Source organism: Gossypium raimondii, chromosome 8, assembly GCF_025698545.1.
Source record: "Gossypium raimondii isolate GPD5lz chromosome 8, ASM2569854v1, whole genome shotgun sequence".
In the NCBI taxonomy this organism is placed as follows: Eukaryota; Viridiplantae; Streptophyta; class Magnoliopsida; order Malvales; family Malvaceae; genus Gossypium; species Gossypium raimondii.
In genome coordinates this window covers 3811352-3823655 of record NC_068572.1, presented here as the reverse complement: position 1 = coordinate 3823655, position 12304 = coordinate 3811352, and the positions used below count along the sequence as shown (strand labels likewise).

Genomic DNA, 12304 nt, shown 5'->3' with positions numbered 1-12304 from the left:
AGTAATTAATCATTAAGCACAATTAACTAATTTAGTGGATACTAGCTAATCTCCACCCCGCTTGTTATAATTAAAAGGCCTAATTGTTTAATTGGTCCTTCAATTAATTAAAAATTCATAGTGATAAACTTTTACCACTTTGACAATTTAGTTATTGTACCTTAATTAACTATCCATTTGACAAAATTAATGGACCAAACTTTAATTAACCTTTATCCTAACCTCGTAAATATTAAATAATAATATTTATAGACTCGAACATAAAAAATAAGGTTTCGAAACCTCATTTTTCGACACCACTGACTCTCGGGTTGTTACATGAAAAGTAAACGTGGTCACGGGTCGTTTGTCTTTGTAACAGCCCAATTTTGGGTCTAGTCGGAACAGTGGTTTCGGGACCACAAATCCGACGAGGAAAAAAATGTAATGACCTGAATTTTCAATGGTGTCGGAATGGTGATTCGAGATCACTAAATTCGACAAATGAGTAAAAAATATTATTAATTTAGTGAGTATAAGTTAAATGTGAAGTTAGGAAAAATTTTGAAATAGTGAATAGTGCACTAGAAATAAATATTAAAATAATTAGAATCGAAAACGAGGTATTGAGACCTCAGAGATTTTAAACCGAGCCATAAATATTTTTATAAATATTTATGGAGTGTTAAAAGTTAGTATTAAAGTTTCACAAGAAATTTTAAAGTTCGATAATTAATTGAACAAAAGGACTAAATTGTAACAAATGCAAAATTATAGTAAAGGATTAAATAGCTTAAATGATAAAAGGAAGAGGGCTTAAAGGAAAATAGACCCAAGGTCTATTTGGGCTGGACGGCAAAGGCAGAAAATCAGGAGAATTAAGGGCAAAATTGGAATATTGCAAAATTTACTTAATAAAGTTAGGACCAAAGTGGAATTATCTAGATTTCTCTTCATTTTTTCTGCATTCTCATCAGCTAAAACACCATGGAAGGGTTTCTTCAAGCTGGTTCTTCATATTTTTACTGCAAGTAAGTTCAATTCTTGATCATTTCTTGAAATTTTTGTATTTTTATGACTTTTACAACTAGGCCCACTTGTTGAATTCATTAGTTTTTAATTCTATGAAAGAAGTTGAAAGTTGATATGAATATTTGCTGGAAGTATATGATGATTTAGCATGAAATTAGAGCTTTAAATTGTTCATATGCTGATTTTATTGAAAGAATTGAATAGAAAGTGAATGTTTGGAACCTAATAGTAAAAGAGTTTGAAGTTAGAGCTATATGTGGAAATTCTGAATTTCAATAGTTGTGAAATAACTTATAATGTCTACGTAAAGTATTAATTGAGAGAATTAGATCAATTGAGGGGCTAATTGAGAAAGGACTGAATTGTATAAACTGTGAAATTTGGGGCAAAATAGACATCAACATTTTGCTCTAAAACAGTTTTGGACAGCAGCAATAGTCTAACTTTGAAAAATCACCAAAAATTGTAGAGATTTAATTAGAGGATGAATAAAATATGAAATTAAATATTATTGAGTCTAGTTTCTTATAAAAGAAACGGTGTAAGCAATGAAATTGTAAATCATGAGATATAATGGATTTTGTGAGACAAGGTCAGAATGAATTCGGGTTCCCCTGTTCTGATTTTGGAAAATCATTAAAAATTGTACAAAAATGATTATGAGTTATAATTTATATGGTTAGAATCCTTAATGAGTCTATTTTCAGAATAAATAAATGGAAACATTATCCGAATTCTGTACAGTGAGACAATTAATTTTTAGTGAAGAGTGGTCGAAACTGTCAGACAGCAAAACAGGGGAAACTTTAAAGAATAAACTGTACTATTTTGCTAAACCAAAAATTCTGAAAATTTTATGGTAGGAAGATATGTGAATCTAGTTTTAGGGAAAATTTACGGATCTTAATTTGGATCTCTGTAGCTCCGGATAAAAATAATTTAGTGACTCTGACTCGGATAAACAGTTTTGAATATACATTTGAGTGAATAGTGAAATTATAGTTAATGTTGTTTAAGTGTATTATACACATTAAGGATGTGGAATGGAGAGGAGGAGGAGGAAAATTGGGAAATGTATGAATGATTTGTGTATAATTGGTCATATGCTTGATTATAATTGATAAACGATAAAATAGAAATGATACTTATATTTGTGCATTATTGGATATGGTTTAAGCTCATGTGTGAAAATAAAGTTTCATAGTACGTGTGAATAGTATATTTGGTATATGATTGGGCATGAAGTAATGTCATGAATGGTTTATGAATTAACATCTGTTGGTAAATGTGGCACATTAATAAATGTTGTGCTCATCCATGCTTCTAATGCTTATGTTATATGTGTATTTGGCTAACATATTTGGTATACATGCTTAGGCTTTGGCCAAGTAGTGGCTGAATTATGTCACGTTAAATTTATAAGTTATGCATTGAAATGTGATTATTGAATGGAAATTGAAATGGTTTGAATTGAATTATTGAATTAAACTGGAATATTGAAATTGGTGATTGATATGGACTTTATTGGAATTGAAACTGAGAAAGTGGAAATTGATATGTGAGACCGACATCTTGAATCAATTACGAATATTGAATATTGTTATGTATAACGCATTGAACTGTGAAAATACTGAAATAATGAATTATCGCAATATGTGAAACTGATTGAAATAAGAAATTATAATTGATACTGAACTAAGATGGAAATTTATATCGAAAGTGAATTAAATACCCTATTAACTAGTCGGGCTAGTCGGATATAGTTGGCATGCCATAGGATATGGAAGAGTACGGGTATTTGCCGGCCATCGATTAGGCACTTATGTGCCGACTCATCGTTATCACATCGATTCGGCACTTTGTGTGTCGAATCATCGTTATCGTTATCATTACCGACTCGACACTTTGTGTGCCGAATCATTATCGTTATCATATCGACTCGGCACTTTGTGTGTCGAATCATTTATCAAGTATCGATTCGGCACTTTGTGTGTCGAATCATCGTTATCATATCATTATGATTCAGACTTTGTGTGTTGAATATCATCGCTACTGCTTCGATTCATCGATCTTGGTGTGTTTGGTTGGAATCTGTATCCGTCGAGTCCGAGTTAAGTTAATAGGGCAAATGAAATAAAGTTACCGATAAAACTAAATCGAATGATAAGACATATGTGAAAAGTGAAATTTGAAATAAAGAAATAAGAATGATAGTTATATATAATTAGTTGATAATATTAAAAGATTGAATTGTTTATTAGTAGTGATAATTGTAATGAAAAGTATGTGTGTGATTTAATGTCAAATAATGATAAATTTTATGAAATAGATTTTGATAATATAAAATGATGTAAAATGAGAAGTGAAAATGAAATAATTTGAAATAGTGAAATAATATTTGAATTTAATTGAATACAAGTTATTGAAAAATATTTATGGATTTAGTGTATGAAGTGAGTATTTAAAGACTCTAACTGTAAATTGATTATAAAAAAAACGAATTGACAATGGAAATTGATGATGGATAAATTATTAAAATGGAATGGGAAATTGAAATGAATGTGAAATAATTACTAAAAACTAATGTTGTAAGGTTTAGATATGAAATAGAATAAGTTATTGAATTGAGAATTTCATAAACGTGTTAATGAATGGTATAGTCAATAAACATTGAATTAAATGGTAATTACGTATTAGTGTTAAACTTAGTGGCATTGAATTGTACGTGAATTAAATGGAAAATTGCTAGTGATATGATTTAAATTGTGAGCATGAGAAATTGCAAATTGAATGAAATGGAAATGAAACATTGACTTGCATGAGTATGTATCGGGTCTCATAGGCCATATTTATTAAGATTATAATATTGTGAGGATATATTGTGAAAAGTTATAAAAGCATGTTAATAATTTTGAAGTTTTTAATTTAGATGAAATTTTATAACTCGGTTAAATACATTTACAAGTGTATGTGTTCTGGTAATGCCTCGTACCCTATTCCGGTGTTGGATACGGGTAAGGGGTGTTACAGTCTTTGTGATAAATGACTTGATTACTATTTGATAGTAATTGAGTTGTCATGAAGCAAGATGTAATGGTTTCCATGGGATTAAATAAGATCATACTGAGAGAAAAAATTTATCCTAAAGAGATTAAGGATATTCTATGAGGGTAACACATTTATGACAAGGTCATTAAACGAGCACTGATTGAGTAGCTTTCGTAATGGTATGTAATAAATGAGAGCTCAGTCACGACACTACAGTGGAATGACTTCGTAATTAAATAAGTTGATAATTAATAGGCGAAAAGATGGAACTTAATTATAAATTATTTGAGTCCTAATTACATATATCCAATCGGTTCTTCCCCTAGCTCGTTGAAACTAGAAATGAATTGTATGTAGAATCAAATGAACAAAAATGGATGGAAACGATAAAGTTAGAGAAACGTGTCACATTCACAAATGAATGTGTTTTCTCACTAAGTATAGAAATAACTTGAAAATTAATTTATGATGTATGAATTATTATTTAATTAAAGTTAGAAAATGGAATTAAATTACTTAGTCATTGTGAATCATTTGAATATGAAAATTAATCTATCTCCTCATAGGTTTTTTATGGTAAAGTTGCCACGACTTTAACGAAATTAAAATTGAGTTGAGAAAATTATTTAATTAGAAAATTTATTTATCTAATTAAATAAATAATTTTATTTTGAGAAATAGAAAACATGTATTGGGTTGGATGAAATTATAAAGTGTTGAGTTAAAAGTCTAGGAATCACATATAATTGGACTGAATCGAGATTCTCCTATCTCCCCCTATAAATAGATGCCACTAGTAGAACCATTTACATAAGTTTCACATAACTTTGATATATTGATATTCTGCTAGAAACTAGAGATAATTTATTTTCTAAGTATAAAATCTATTTTCTGGGAATCACAATTCTATCGATTTTTATTGAGAGATAATTAGTTTCCTACTAAAAGTAATAAATCGTTTCTGGTTCTGTGTTTGGTTCATGACTGTTTGAGCTCACACTCAAAATAATTTGTGATGCGAGAATAGTAGAGAAGGTCGTTCGATTGAAAATCGAGAATGTCTAGGATCCGTCTCGCTCAAAGCACATGTACTTTTCAGGAAAAAAATTAGTATAAATATCACAAACTTACTCGATTTTTAAAATTTTAATTTTTTACTGTAACTGGAAACCATTTTTCTGAACCGAAATTTTCTAACAACAAATCATATGGCTAAAATAGCAGAAAACTTGAAACTATCACATAATTAAATATATATATTTTTTATAAAAAATATCGATAAACCCAAAATAATATACTAAAATAGATCGATAACAATATACACTATTTCCGATAAAGAAAAACAATACATCCATCGATACAATACCAATCACCTTAATTTTGTTATTACTTAACTATGCAAGTGGGAGATGCACTTAACCTTCAAAGCCTTTTGCAAATCAAATTTAAGTCACTAAAGATCTCTCGTCTCGATAGAGTCTAATAGCTTGTGGTTAAGAGTTATGTATGGAAAAAATTAAAAGAAAAATGAAAATAAGTGGGGCCTCATTGTTTCGTATAATGCCGTAATGGGTGGTGCTACTGAATAATGGACCATCTGCTGCAGAAATAACTTTTTGGACCACAGTCAACAGTCAACACTCATTGCCTGTTTCCATTTTTCCGAGTGATACGTTTTTTTTTGGATCCTAGTTCATGTGCTAGGGTTTATGTACGGTTATAGCTATGATTACGATAGCTATAAGTACAAACATGTGCTATAATTTTAAATATTTTGATTAATCAACCATTCATCAAATTTAACTTTTATAAACAAAACTTTTTCCATATAATAAAATTTTCAAAATCATTTTTATTCGGATTATATTTTATCTCTTTTTTTTATTAAAATAATAAATAAAATAATTTTTATATATTAGTTCGAAGAGGAAGTTAGTTCCTTCTATTAAAATTTCATCCATGGCGTGTCTTCTATTAATTCTATTGCTAAAAATTAACTTACCCATTTTTGAGTAAAAGGGATAAAATGCAATTTAACTTTTAGAGCACGTTTGGTTCGCTGTATTGGAATAGAGGCGTAATGGAATAGAGGTGTAATGGAATAGATGTGTAATAGCAAATCAACTGTTTGGTTGAATGTAATGGAATAGAGGCGTAATAGTAATCTTGTGTTTGGTTGAATGGAATAGAGGTGTAATAGCATAATGGAAAAAACTAAAATGACTAGAATATCCTTAGCATAAATTTGTTTTGGTAAATGATTAGTGTTATTGTTATTTAAATTTTAATAAGATTATTATTATCAATAATAAATAATTTAATCATATTTAAACATAATTATTATTAAATATATTATAATTAAAATATATAATTTAATAAAATTCTTAATAATCAATATTCTTATATGAATTTACTCAAGTCATAATATATGATACTATAAAATATAAATTAACATAATTATTATTAAATATATTATAATTAAAATATATAATTTAATAAAATTCTTAATAATCAATATTCTTATATGAATTTACTCAAATCACAATATATGATACTATAAAATATAAATTAACATAATTATTATTAAATATATTATAATTAAAATATATAATTTAATAAAATTCTTAATAATCAATATTCTTATATGAATTTACTCAAATCATAATATATGATACTATAAAATATAAATTAACATAATTATTATTAAATATATTATAATTAAAATATATAATTTAATAAAATTCTTAATAATTAATATTCTTATATGAATTTACTCAAATCATAATATATGATACTATAAAAGATAATTTTAAATAATTAATATTAAATATATTTTAATTAAAATATATGATTTAATAAAATTTAAAATAATTATAACTAATAAATTATCTTATATGAATTTATATAATTTAATAATAATATATAATTTCATAAAATTCTTGATAATAAATTTTCTTATATGAATTTATACAATTTAAAATAATTAATATTAAATTTAATTTAATAATGATATAAAATTTAGAACACACGAAGCAAAAAAGTATCTATTCTATTTTGATATCGTTGTAACTTTAATTTCATTTCTTTAACAATCACCCAAACAGTAAAGAAATTATGGAGCATGTATAATTGACCTAAAATTAATTGTTGGTATATGTATAATTGACCTAAAATTATAATGCATGCTCAAAGTTTGAACATTGACCTAAAATTAGGGTTATATTTTTAAAGCTATATATAAAGTTTACTCGTTATGTTCCTATAAAATAATCTTATATACAATCAATGTATCAAATATAAATTTTATAAAAATAATTGAGGGACAAACAAACTAAAAATGAGAGCAACTAGGTTTTATGTATATATATGTACATAGTCCATGTTAGGGCTAGAGAATTAAGAGGCAAAGAGCTATATTGGTTTTGGAATGAAAAAATTGGTACAAACTGCAATAAAACCTGAAATTAGGGGAAGAAAAAGCTAAAGTCCACAATGTAGGTAAAGTAATTGATTAAAACAACAAACATAGATGTTTGTGGGAACCCATGGTTTATTTTTCAGCATCTGCTTATAATTTTGTGTCATTGAATTTATGATATAAAATTTCTTTAAATTCTTTTTTCATCAATTAATTTGGGGGTACCATTCTAGGCTAGAGGTGCTCATGGGCCGGGCCGGGCCCATAAAATTTTTTTGGCCCGAGTCCTAGGCCCGGGCCCGGCCCGAAATATGGGCCTAAGATTTTGCCCAGGCCCGGCCCGGGAAAAAAATCATAAGCCCGGGCCCAGCCCGGACCATTTTTATTTAAAAAATTTTAAAAAATTAAAAAAAGTATTTTAAAAATATTTTAAAAATATTTTAAAATTAAAAAAAATTAAAAAAAATATTTTAAAAATATTTTAAAATTGAAAAAAGTATTTTAAAAATATTTTAAAATTTAAAAATTAAAAAGTATGTAAAAATATTTTAAAATTAAAATATATATATTTATTAAATCAGTAGGGCAGGCCGAAAAAGTGGTGCTTGAGGTCTGCCCGCTTTCTAAACGGCCTCATTTTTTGCCCAAGCCCATATTTCGGCTTATATTTTTACCCAAACCCTCCCATATTTCGGGCGGGCCGTCGGGCCGGGCCGGGCCGGGCCGCCCGGCGCATGAGCACCTCTATTCTAGGCCAATGCCCACATGCCTTCATTTATTGCTATTATTTTGCTCTTTCATCATTTGTGGTTCTCTTGGTTACTTCCCCATCTTTTAAGGTACCATGAATATACCATTCCTTCATGCAAATTTTTATTTGAGCTTAAAGTTAGCACAATTTATTTTAATAATGTTTAAATTTGAACGAGATCTTTGAAAGTATCAAAATCGTTAAATAAAGATCATAATTGATATTAATACAAGAATTGGTACTAAAGTTTGATGTCCTTTTTAAATTGTAACGATCTCATCATTTTTGATCCATGTAGTACTCACATTTTTGATATTAATACAAGAATTGGTACACCATTATCTTTAAGTATCAAAATATTTATCAAATACAAATAATAGATTAAAAAAGAAAAACACAAGTACCAAATTATATATTGCTCCTTTTATAACAATATTCGTCTGTGAATTTGTAATGTACAAGTACTTTACCTACAAGATTGAAATCATAAGGTCTTTGATATCTATGTAACTCCACCATGTGTATGTTTAATTATTTTAGAAAAATGGAATACTTGAAAGATATTGAAGTATCAGTATCTTCATACATATATCCAAACATAAACTACACATACATATTTCAAAAAGAGTGAAATGTAAAAGCAACATATGGGAAAAAACTCTCTTAGTTTCATAATTCCACACCAACTTGGAGATCAAATTAGCAGTAAATGTACTTGGGTGTTAATTCATTTCAAACTGGTCGTATTAACACACATTCAATATTTATATATATTAAAACATAATTTAGAGAATAGAGGATCATTCACGAAATTAGTCTGTCTCCATTCATTTATCAGTGAGCAAACATTTCAAAGCATTCAAAGTTGAAGTAGTCAAGTCAGTTTTAAAGATGATTAACAAACCTGCTCCCTTCATACTTTTCAGTAAAAAGATTGAAAAAGGTAAATTTCATAAATAAAAAAAATACATTAACAGATAATGTATGCATTTCTCAGTATTTTAGAAGGAATTACAATTACCTTACCCATTTAGGCTCTAATTAACCTGCTAGTGCATCACTAATGAAGGTATCTCAACTTTGATTAATTACTTGTTTTCTATGTTATCAAGATACTGATGCAGTGATCTTGGTTTTCAAATTTCAACATCCTAATAACATGGTATTACCTGTAACAGCCCGATTTCGAATCTAATCGGACATAGTGGTTTCGGGACCACAAGTCTGAGTTAAAAAAATATTTTAATATTATTTTGTGTGTTTATTATGTGTGAATTTAATTGTATGAAATTTTCGTGTTTTAATTTCGTCGTTTGAGTGTCCGATTAAATAAAAGGATTAAATCACGTAAAATAAAAATTTAATGGTTAAATATGAAAGTATCTATTTGTTGTTGTCTTTATAATTTGGAGGATTTAAGAAGCAATTAGTCCACCATTAGATGAGTGGATGGCAATGGTCAAGAATGACCTTATAATATGTGTTATATATTATATTTTAACAAAGGTTAATTAAGTAAATTAAATATTATGGTTAATATATGTTAAATATAACAAATTTAAAACCATGTTCTTCATCTCTTTTTTTTACCGAAACTAAGAGAGAAAAATAAGGGTTTAAAGCTTTGGAATATTTGGCACTTACAAAGCTTGATTAAGGTATGAATTTTGTTCGGTTTTTGATAATTTTTACGTTTTTGAGATCGTTGCTTTGAATACTTCAAAACCCATGTCTTAATTTTGTGAATTGTTGATGATTTTGAAATATGCCATTGATGAATGCTTGAACATTGTGATAGTTGATGATGAAAAATGAAAGAAATGTGATAGATTAACATGTTTTGTTTTTGAATTTTTAGTGAATTTGAGAAATTAGAGCTAAATTGTGAAAATGAATTTTTTGAGGGATTAAAATGTGAAATAAATGAAATGTGTGGACTTGTATGAAGAAAAGGAACATTTGGCCCTAGCTTGGTGTGGGCAAATTTTGTGTATTTTGTGCAAAAAGGACTAAATTGCAAAAAGTGTAAAATGTTAGGGGCAAAATGGTAATTTGCCCATTTATGTATTTTTGGATTTAATTGAATGTTTTGATGAATAAAAATGTTAAATTTGAATATGTTTAGATCGAGAAACGAAGAAAACGGATTTGGATCGAGGAAAAACGAAAATAGTTGAATAGTCGATCGTGTCCGCTGATATCTGAGGTAAGTTTATTAGCTATTTAATTTTATTAAATCAGTTTATATTACATGTATGAATATCAAATGTATTTATGTTGAGTTAAAATTAAAAGTATATAAATCGAATGAGAAGTATGAAAATTATGTATACATATGTGTTAGGTTCGAATGAGTATGAATATACAAATATATATACATCAATGTCTTTGTAAATAATTTGGGTATGGAACTATAGGCATGTGATGTATTCAACATAGGTATGTATATATGTCAATAAAGTTTTAATTTAGTTAATGTTAATTGTTTTATATGTTTACATGATGTTCGAATAGATATATATAAAGATGTATATATGTATCAAATATTTGTATAAGTTGGATTGAATAAGCATATATATATATATATATATGAATAAATAATTATATTGAGTATAGGTATGAAATTATATTTATATATATGTGTGTTAATTTTGAATATGTATGTGTATAATGTATAAAAGTACAAGTTCTTGTTTGAATATAAGCATAGAGTAATATATATTTGTTAGATTCAATATGTATATATGTACATGTATAAGATCTTGTATTGAAAATGTATATGAAATTATATAGGTATATATGGAATTCAAATGTTAAAAGTACATAGTATATTATAAGTTAAATCTTATGATATTAGTAGTGGAATCTAAAGTATGAGGTTATATATATATAAATGTGTTTCGGTTGAATTATTGAATTATTTAAGTTAGATTTGATGATTGAGATTTATATATATCCATGTGTTTTAAAGATATAAGTTATGAATATTGAGTTGAATTTTATGTGGATTTTATATACAAATATGAGATACAACTTCTGTGAATTGAGATTCTTTTGTTAAAGCTCAGTACCAATCGGATTTATTGCCAGTGAAATTATTCAGACTATACGTTTAGCAGGCTAAGTGCCGGTGATCTGAATCAAGTTATAAACCTAGCAGGCTAAGTGCCGGTGATCTGAATCAGGCTATAAGCCTAGCAGGCTAAGTGCCGGTGAATCTGTTAAATTAAGTGATTATATGTATTTGATATATATATATATATATATAAATATGATTTTGGTTATATGTAATGTATAAGTTTATGAACATTTATTTATATGTATTTGATGAGCATATAAATGTTTGGATCTATGTGTTTAGTGAATAGGCACATATATTAGTTGCTATGAAAATTGTTGAATATACATGTATGCATTCGACACATGTGGATTAGAAGTATAAATGTGCATTTGGTTCATGTAGTTGATAAGTAAAATATAAGCTTTTGACTTATGTATTTGAAAGATCATAGATATGCATTCGATGAAATGCAAATGATAAGTATATTAGAAATTAGTATATGCAATTAATGATTATGTCAGAACTTGATTATAAGCATACAACGTTTATACATATGTTCGCTTATATGTATTTTAGATATGCTATAAACTTACTAAGCTATAAAAGCTTACTTTGATTGTTTTTGTCCATTTGTTTTATAGTTAAAACCAAGTCTGCAGACTCGGGGATCGTTAGCGAAGATCATCACTCTATCTACTATCTCGGTATTAAAACGTTTAAATTTTAACTTATGGCATGTATAGGCTAAATAAAATTTTGGGAGTTGTACTTTAATGTACTGTATATATATATAATTAATAGCCATATGAAACTAGCTTATTTTTCTTAAGGTTTAACTGAACTGAACTGAACTGAAATATTATGTTTTGTTATAAAAGGTTAAAGTAAAATTTATAATTATACTTACTTCATATTTGACTAATTTAATATAAATGTAAAATTCTTGAATTCTATTGAATGTTTGTGTTAAGTTGCGTTTTATTTGGTAATGCTTCGTAACTCTAATTTATCGACG

The 12304-nt window shown here is 27.3% G+C and overlaps 1 long non-coding RNA gene across 1 annotated transcript; it reads left to right on the top strand.

The window, feature by feature from the left end:
- Positions 1 to 946: 946 nt before the first annotated feature.
- LOC128042857 (uncharacterized) lies at positions 947 to 12048 on the top strand. Its single transcript, XR_008198330.1, has 3 exons — positions 947 to 1010; positions 10354 to 10434; positions 11931 to 12048. It is a non-coding gene; the product is annotated as an uncharacterized LOC128042857 (long non-coding RNA).
- The last annotated feature ends 256 nt before the right edge of the window (positions 12049 to 12304 follow it).